This window comes from Medicago truncatula, chromosome 6 (genome assembly GCF_003473485.1).
Source record: "Medicago truncatula cultivar Jemalong A17 chromosome 6, MtrunA17r5.0-ANR, whole genome shotgun sequence".
Lineage (NCBI taxonomy): Eukaryota > Viridiplantae > Streptophyta > Magnoliopsida > Fabales > Fabaceae > Medicago > Medicago truncatula.
The window spans coordinates 12,199,886-12,210,571 of NC_053047.1; positions in this window are offsets into that span (position 1 = coordinate 12,199,886).

Genomic DNA, 10,686 nt, shown 5'->3' on the forward strand with positions numbered 1-10,686 from the left:
ATTAATTTACGGTTGTACAACAAATTTGCATAATCCAAAGGATGATCACATGCATGCTCTAAGGAGCATCTTGCGCTACATCAAAGGTACTAGTCAGTTAGGTCTGCACCTTTATCCATCATAAAATGTATATTTGATCTCGTACACCGATACAGAAGGGGAGGCTTCCTAGATACTATGAGATCCACCTCAGGCTATTGCGTATTTCTTGGTAAAAATTTACTATCGTGGTCTTCCAAACGTCAACCTACAATATCCCTCTACAATGTTGAAGCCAAATATCATGGTGTTGCCAACGTGGTGTCTAAATCTTTTTGGTTACAAAATCTTCTCCTAGAGTTACATTTTATGGTTCCCAAAGCTACCGTGGTGTATTGTGATAACGTCATTGCTATATACCTCTCCAGTAATCCAGTTCAACTTCAAAGAACCAAATACATAGATATACATAAGTAAATCTCATTCATATATTAGTTCAAGAGTAACAAATTCGATCGATACATCAACTTAACTAAAACGATAGATAAAATACGAAGTTTAAACATTCAAAAACCAAAACACTAGTAGCTGAATATTCAAAATAATTGTATCATAATTAGAAATCTATAGAATATCTAAATATTCTTGCTTCAATGAACCTCAAGGCAGTAGCTAAACTCATGAATGTCTACCATCTATTGCTGGATCTAATTTGAAGCAAGGGTCGCAAGTGAAGTGTCGCAAATTGCTAAATTTCTTGTAGTGTATATGGATATAACCATATCATAATATTTTTTTATCATATAGCGTATTTCTATCTAACTCATTAATCTTTAAATCTTTCGTAGATGTTTGTGCTATATTTTTTTATATCATCCTCTGCCTTTAGTGATTTGACTCCTCTATCTGTTATAATCTCCTTACTAAATAATTTACATGTCCAAACCACTTAAGCTGAGTTACCGTTATATTTTCTAGAGTAGAAGCTACCCCAACTATCTCTACAATGTTGTCATTAATTCAATCATGTATACTCTTACCACACATACAACACAACATCCTCGCTAATATGATTATATATTACATTAAAAAAAATGTATAATGCGAGAAAAGTATTTTTACTAAAATACTTTTATCAATAATTGGTATATTCACTATTATTATAAATTTAAAGTAGAAAGATATTAAGCCTAATTATAGTTTTTGTTCCCCTATTTTTACCTAGTCTCGAAATTGGTACCCTTTTTTAAAATCCAGCAGTTCTGGTCTCATACCCATTTTTCATGACTAAAAAAATGGTGATTTTATAAGTTTTAAATTACATCACATACAATTTGATGATTTAGAATTGTCATATTGATAAATTATTTACATGTCATTAATTAAATAACAAACAAAAATAATTTTTAAAGTTGAATTTGAAGTCTGTAGGGCTTTCTTATATATTATGGGGTGTTGATTATTCCACGTCATTAAGTTGCTGTCACATCATTCCACATCAATTTTTAGTCTATATATATTTGTTAAAGGGGTTAAAACTGTAATTAAGCGAAGCTATTAAAAGTGATACAAAGGCCTAGATTCAGTAATGAAAATGAAATCGAGAACAATAAAGTATCCCTGTTAAAAGGTAGACTGCAGCTCACTCTTAACCCAAATTTGGGATGCATAATCTGAAAATAAGGGGATGATAATATACAAGAAGTAACATGAGAAATAGAAAGGAATAATGCTAATCAATTGGATGAACTATTTATGAATGATAAATGCTAAAAAACATCTGGTACTTCAACAAATGGCAGAAGTGCCAATTTATAGATATGCTTCATTGGATAAAAACTTTGAAATTATTTTTAGTATGTAATTGAAATTGTATTTTATAGTTCATTTCCATTATATATTGCAATTTAAAATGTTTGTCTGAGAACATATTTGAAATCTTGTATCTAAATAAGAGGAATGCTAGTCGATATGTGCACTGTTTGGGCAATGGAAACAATCCATCTGAAGTCGGTGTTCTGAGGCTTTACGAATGGTCAAGGGATTTTAATATGCATCAACAGAAGAACACACACGCTCAAGTTTGGATTCTTTTAATGGAACTGCGGCAGGAATATTGGATGGAGATAACTCTTTGAGAAATTGCGAGTGCGGTTGGCACGCCGTTGGTGATTGATAATGAGACGTCCAAAATAATTTTCGGCCATTATGCTAGAATATTAGTTGACATGAACTTTTCAAAGAAGTTGTTTTACGAGATTTTAGTTGAACAGGAGGGTTTTTCTTTTCCTGTAGAGGTTGTATATGAATGGATTCCTGAATTTTGCTCTCATTGTCAGAACCTTGGGCATAATTTCACTAGTTGTCGGTCGTTGTACCCAAGGAAGGAAAACAAGGTTCCTTACGAGAATGTTGACAAGGGAAAGTCGAAAGTTCAATCTAAGAAGCAAGATTGGGTGCCTTTAAAAGTGAACACTTCTGGCATTGGCTCTTCCAATTGTTTTGCAGCCCCATGTTGTTTCCCCCCGCTAAAGACATTGCAGCCAATTCTTTTAGTTTTGTGTTGCAAAATGTGATAGACGAAGTTCCTCAGGTGTCTTGCCCATAACAGACATGCCTGTGCTGGAATAGGTGACCAATGAAGCGCACGATGACATGCATTTATGTGAAGTGGAGAGAACCCTCCCATATTCTAGTGTTCCACTGTTTCCGATTTCTTCTGCTCTATCTTCGCATTCGGTTGAGCACGTTGACATGCAGGAAGTGTTGAATGGAGATCCCTCGGACTTGATTACAGCAAGAAGCACATCGCCTACTACTGAGCATACTTCACCTCTTGGAGACTCGAACGTAGCTACCTTGGACCTATCTCAAAATTTTATTGCACCATTTGGTGAAGATGCCTCGGCCATGGTGCAGCATGCTGTGACCGGTTCAGCCCCAGGTCCGGCCAAGGATGGAGTTGACAGCTAGCTCCGTGAATGCGCATGCGGCTGGCATGCAACATAGTAACCCACATATTCAACAAAATTTAGATTTCTGGAAGTAGATCAAAGAGTATGGTCAGCGATCAGCAGAGGCTCCATTTGTTACTGTCATGTCCAAAAAGCAAAAACAGATGTTGAAAAAGCACCAGTTTGATGGGAAGCCTCCTTACCGGACCCGCTCCACGGGTGAAGCTTCACCACCTTCCCAATGAACCTCCCTATTGTATATACCTTTTCTTTCTTTTTTAATAATATTTTGAGTTTGGCGGCATAAGATGGAGGTTCCCTAGGGTGCCAACCTAGTTGGGATGTAGGTGTTTTCAAGTCAATCTAAATGATTGGTTAAAATTCACATGGATCCCACCAAATTATGTGGGTCCCATATAAATTTGGTGGGTCCCATGTAAATTTTAAGCCAATCAAAGAGATTATGTTGAAAAATGCGTGTTAAAATGTATGTTGTTAGCATTTCTCATCTGGTAGACACCCATACAAGGTAGAGGATGTTTCCACCAGTCATGATAACAGTAATTAAAGGACGCCTGTTTTGCTTTCAACCACAAAAATGAATATAACTTGACTTTCTCAATAAGAGCCAACATACTAGTTGCTGTATTTTTTAAGATACGATTATTTCGTTCCTTCCAAATGACCCATACTTTAGCAAACCAAACAACCTTAAAAAATGAATGGGCACCACACGACATCCTCGCCATAAAAGAAAACTAAGTGAAATGATCACAGATCTGACCTGGAGGAACCACCGATAAACCTACCCATTTCCAGACATGAAGCCACAAGCCATATGACATTTCACAATCTAGAAAGAGGTGAGTAGCTGTTTCGGTAACTTCACAATCAGTTGCATATGCCAAGTCGTTAACATGGAGGATGTTCCGCTGCATCAGATTATCTTTCGTAGGAAGTCTATTACGTAAATGACACCACACAAGCAACGACACTTTAATAGGAACATGTCTATGCCAGTCATCATCAACAAGACTCCTATCCACCCGTTCACCAGAATGAGTGATAAAGCGGTAAGATTCTGTTGGAGTAAGCCCTAATAGCCAATCTATATTGATTGAGTTTGGCTTTGTATCAAGATATTGATATAAATATATATTGTGAATATATAAATAATAAGGCATTTCTTTATTGATTTTGATTTGTTTCAAAATAATAAAGTCCCTAAAATAGTTAGTCCGTTTAATGGAACATTAAGTATAACTTAATTGTGAGACCCCGTTAAATATAAGGAAACTATTCTTAAAGTATCCGTAGTCAAGCTTTATTGAGAAGTGAGATATCATTAAAGCATAGAGACTATTATGTGGGTAGACTGATGATCACATCTCACAGATCATGGATAAAGAGTTATCAAGTCTTCACATAGATATAAATATTAGGAGTAATATTTATATTGGATTGATCCGCCATGAGAATACTACATAGTAAAAGTTATGAAAAGTGTCATAAGATATTCTCATAATGATAGTGGTGTATTCCACCCTTCGACCTGAAACCACTATGTACCCTAGATGTTGGAGTCGAGTGCTTTGTCACCATTCAAACGTTGTCCGTAACAGGATGACTATAAAGTTGGTTGATGGGTACTCCATGAATCATGCTGAGGGACATGAGTGACCTAGATGGAATTTGCCCCTCCTACATAACAGGAGAAATGTCTACGGGCCCAATATTGAACTAGACAAGGATGACACGGTCTATGCCTTGTGTTCAATATAGACATGAGGGCAAAAGGGTAATTATACACATAATCATTATTACAGAAAGGTTTCGTCAGATCACATGACATTCTCGTCACTTGGGTAGCAGTGATGTGTTGCTAGATACCGCTCACTGTTTATAATATTAAATATGTGATTTAATATTATTGCCAACATTACGGGAACCTATAGGGTCACACACAAAGGACAAATAGATGAGAGACATAAATAAGTGAGACTTATTAGTAATTAAATAATTAAATATGACTTTATTATTTAATTTACGAAAAATAGAGAAACGCGGTCCACCGTAAGGTACGGTGTATTTAAGTGTTGTCTTGCTGACCACACAAGTGATTCTATAAATAGAACCCTTGTGTTGAAGCATTACTAATTTTTTGTGAATGCTGAACCTAATTCACAAAAGTTGTGAAACCCTAGATGCCGCTCTCTAAACCTTCTTCTTTCTGAATCTCCGTTGGAATTGGCTAGCACCGGTCATCAGAGAAGTACAGTTTGTGTGGACTGAGTAGAGGCATCGCTGCTTTGCTTTACTCGTGATCAGAAATATTTCTTCTACAAAGGTTCTGCTCTTCAAGAGGTAAACACATGAATCTTAAAGTGTTTAAGTTTCTGTTTGATTTGTGATTAATGATTTAATCAAGATTCGTTTCAATGGGATTTCTTCCGCAAAGAGGATTAAAATTTTGAAAAAACCCTCTTAAAATCCCTTCAGATTCCCCACCGAATATCCATGCATGGGATCTAAAAGCCATCTCCAAGTATCAGTAACGTCAACCTGCAAGACAACGTTATATAGAACAGCAGAGCACTCCCTCACACTCTCCTCCTCCCAGGCTAACAAGCAGCGTCTCCACACCCACGCCATTCCCCTCGCCTCCTAACCTAGTCTCTCCATCTCCTCCACCGTGCAATCCTTATTTAAGTGAAAATCAAAGAGTCTAGGGAATTGAAATCGCAAAGGCGTTTCCCCGACCCAATTATCGAGACGGACATTGTCATCGAACCAACTATCCACTCCCTCACCAACCCCCCCCCCACGGACACTACATATCATCCTCCACCACAGAGAATCATGCGTACCTCCTTCCTTCAACCGCCCCTAACGAGCCTTTAAAACACGGTACCACAACCGCTCCTTATCAGTCACCATCCTCCAACACCATTTATCCACGAGGACAGGCGAGCCACAATACGGTCAACAATCGTTCTCCAAAAACTCAGTTTCCTGAAATCCCCCCTAATAGGAAGTCCCAAGTAATAAAAAGGACTGAGATATGTTAACACCTGTGAGCATGCTCTTATGGAAGTTCACCTTCAATACCGAAATCTCCTTAAACAAAAGCAAAACCCCACGGATGGAGCGCACATTCAGCCAACACTTCTCGCCTATTATTAATGTATCGTCAACAAGCTGAGGTGAGTAAGCTGAACCTCACCCATGCGGCCCACACCATAAGCGTTGAACATATGCGCCTCCATCATATCCTTCATCAAAATGTTAAACCCTTTGACAGCCACCAAAAATAAAAACGGCGAGAGAGGGTCCCCTTGACGAAGGCCCCACTCAATAGGAAACTCCTCCGTCGGGCATCACAGAGTCAAGATAATTTAAGTCGACTGAGTCATAATCCTTTTCGATGTCGACCTTAAACATTAGAAGTTCCTTCTTCATGTGCCTAGCTTCATCAACTGCTTTATTAGCAATTAGAATTCTGTCTAAAATTTGTTTCCCTTGTACAAAAGCTGATTGGGAGTCAGAAACCACACTACCAATGACTACACGAAGCCCGTTAGCTAACACCTTCACTAGCACCTTATACATACACCCCAGTAGAGAAATAGGTCGAAAATCATTTAACCATTGAGGGCTAGCTAGTGACCTTCGGGATTAAAGCAATAAAAGTAGAATTAACCCCCCTTCGACAGCTTGCCATTACAATGAAATTCCACTATAAATCTCATAAAATCTTCCTTCATCAACTCCCAAAATTATTTAATAAATCCAAAATTGATACCGTCCGGTCCTGGACTCTTATAACTATCACTATCCCAGACCACCTGCTTCACTTCTTCCAACGAAAAGGTTTGGTTAAATTACCTGCTTCGCCAAAAGACAACTTTCAAAATGGGAGACTCTCCACACCTGACCGAACTGCTCCATGGGATTTAAAGTGACGGGAAAAATGGTTATAGATCGTTGTTCTAATATTTTGCACCCCTTCAATAGTAACACGATCAACATTCACCAAATTAACATAATTACGGCTCTGACGAGTAGATATAACACCATGATTTTTTTTTGAATTCGCATCCCCCTCTTGTAACCAATTTATTCGAGCCTTCTGCCAATTAATACTAGTTTGAACCTGACCCATTGAATGCAAATTAACTGATAAATCATGGAGTTCCTTCACTTCCTCCTTAATAAACGTAGACACCTCGCCTTTTGAGTCAAGGTATGCAATACGATTTTTAACCTCTATAATCTTACCCTCCATATTCTGAAAATGCCTCTAATGCCACTCTTTTAATCTTCAACTTTTGGAAAATCTAAATAAAGTCTAAGCAAAAGTTATAAACACTCATGTTTCAAAATTTATAAATATGTGACATTTTTTTATTGTTACCGATGATCATAGAAAAATGTAAACAAGTAACATTTTTTAATTGTTACTAATATACTAAAAACTACTAGATGAAACCCTTTAGTAACATATGTTTTACCTAATAATTGTTTAAATGTTACTCGATATAATTAGTAACATTTTCATTATAAAATAACATTTTCTAAATGTTACTAGATGCATATGTTGTAGTGATGCATGAGTGAAGTATGTTGAAAAGATGGTTACCCAAAAAAATAAAATCAAAAGGGATAGTTATCAAAAAAAATAATGTCGAAAATGATTGCTTGCCCTACAAATTTTGAGCATGGAAAATATGTTTTCTTATGGGATTTATAGTGTTGATACATATCTTATTCTGAATATTTATAGACCCTCAAATATCTATCACTTATTTATTTTTATTTTTGAAAAATTTGGTATCCTAAAATAATTGGTAGTGAATCTTTTTTGTGTTAAGTTTTCGGTATTTAGGAGAAATGAACGTTAGTAATTCAAAGTTTGACTTGAAGGTTGTTTAAAAAAAAAATTAAACTCAGTTTCTTTTAAATAATTTGTCTTAGATTGATCTCATTAACCACTTAAATTCATTCCTAGGTTAAATGGTATTAAATATAACATTTATGTTACATTAATTCCGTATCCTAAAAATTATGACTCTTATAAAGAATTAGCACCATCCATCCACTTTCACCACCGGACCAATGTTGATATAATTTCTTTGTAAGGATCTGTTCTAAGTGGATAAACATAGTGGTTGAAAATGTCAATGCTATTCAATTTTTTCATCTAAGGTTGATTACGAAAATATGAAGGTGTTACAATTTTTAACCATCAATTTAACACAATTAATTACTCCGTCCCTATATATAAGACCCCTTTGCTAAAATCACGGGAATTAAGAAAGTGAATATTTGTATTAAAGTTGTTTGTAATTACTACTCCCTCCGTCTCTAAATAAGAGTCGTTTAAGGTTTATGCACGGTTATTAAGAAAATGATTAATTGTGTTGATTTTGATGGTAAAATTAGTGTCATTTACTAAAACACCCTTATTAATTGTAGTTAGTGGAGTAGTAAAGTTGGATGAAATTCAATAAATAAGGGTATAATAATGGGAAAAAAATAATAAATGCTGCATTGATATTCTAAAGTGACAATTATTTTGAGAAAAATAAAAATGGGTAAAGAAACAATTATTGTGAGACGGAGGGAGTATTGTTTTTACAATTTTATCCTTATGAGAGAGAGAGTTGGTTTATGTTTTCCATATGCTATTTATTGTTTATTGAAGAAAAAGATGTATAATAAATAAAAGCATGTATGTAAAGAAATAATTAATGTAGTTGAAAATAGCAAAGGGGTCTTATAAAAAGGGACAAAAAAAATTCTCCAAAGGTTCTTATAATTAGGGACATAGGTAGTACAATTTTGAACGTTATTAATTAAAAAAAAGTAATTTAAATATAAATTGTGATTAATGAATATCATGTAGTATTTGGAAGAATAGTTAAAAAAGAAAGTTAAATTTTTTTTCTTTCAATAACAGAAGAAATTAGGCTTAGATGCACTTTTTACCTATCTTTTGCTAATTATGCGATTTTGCACCCTCTCTTTTTTTGACCGATTTTGCACCCCATCTTTGTGTTCAATTGCACTTTTGCCCCCTATCGTTTTGATAATTGTGCGATTTTGCACCCCCTATTCTTTTTTTTGAGTGATTTTGCACCCTATCTTTAGCCCCTTTACCTCTCTTTTATTGATGATTTTGAACAAAACACAATTGGCAAAAGATGGGGTGCAAAATCGCTCAAAAATAAAGAGGGGGTGCAAAATCGCACAATTAGCAAAAGATAGGAGAGAAAAGTGCAATTAAGCCAAGAAATTATTGGAATGACTTATAAACTATCTCGCTCTCTTTAAGACGTTTTCTGACACTGTAAAAAATTATGCATGTAGACTATCAAACATGATGTCCTTATGATAAAGCAATCTAGGTACAACTGTATCAGAGTCTTACTGCATTGTAGGATCCGTTCTAAAAATACACCATTAAATATGGTACTGAGATCACTCAAGTATGACACAACGATCACTCTCTAATTTCCAAAATGACAACTCTAGGGGATTATGGTTTGGATGACAACTCTATAACTTTCGAAGGGTTAACTCTTAGGGATTGTGCTCGATGGTCACTCTTAAAAGAACTAGAGGGACTAATTATCTCGAAATGGACTATGGTCGTAAGACCAATCATTAAACCCTAAGGGACAAAAATTGACAGGCTAAAATTAGTAGACACGCATAGGTGTGTGCCAAACACGTGAACAAACAAAAAAAAAAAAATTTATTAAATTTAAGATTTCGAGACATTATCTATGGGACTGCGACGATCATGTTGAGTGCGTCATCACCTGTTTACAAAACTCAATATCTTGAATGACACACCCTTGGAAGTCCTACCTCCACCATATAAATACTAGTGTTGTGTTTAAACTATCTAATGTGTGACATATGAATTTTGCAATTCACACACAACACACATAGTGTTCCAACATGTATGATAATGTAGATTTTATTCTCGATTGTAAAAAGGTTGGTGATTGTGTCAATTCTAGTCTAGAAGATAGTATCAAGTTTGGATGTATTATCACTGCTTGAAACAGCTGCTAGTTGATAGATTTCAGAACTCTCATGTTGAGTTCAGCCGGAGGCAAGCAAATAGGGTAGCTCACGAGTTAGCTTAGGTAGCCCTATCTAATCCTAGCCCTCATGTGATTGATGATGTACCTACATATATTTGGCATATTTTAGCTAATGAAATGCAATGATTTTCTTCCCTAAAAAAATGTATATTAAAACATTTGAATATCGTGTATATATAAATCACAAGCTGAATGGTTAACTAATGTGTGTGTTACTTCAGAAAAAAAAAAAAACTAATATGTGTATATGAATATTTAAACACTTAAAAATTGTTAGTTAATGCCTTTTAAAAATTGGTTTATACAAGTCTTAGCTCAATTGTCAAAAGTACAAGAATCGTCACATTGGACACTATAACTGAGATTAGAATTCCAACTCCTTTATTTATTAGTGTTTTCAATGATTATTGTTATTTCATATATTATAAAAAATATATTGTGCTTACTTGTGTTCAATATATTACAGCTTATTATATATTCATTAACTATTTAATTTGGTGTCAAATTTTTGTAACAAAATATAATTTCTTTTGAATATTTTAAGAGTGTGCATGAAAAAAATATCGTTGAAAAAGATGTTTAGATTCCCTACACCATTAAACCATGCACCAACTCTGCAAGACAATTTGTTTCATATC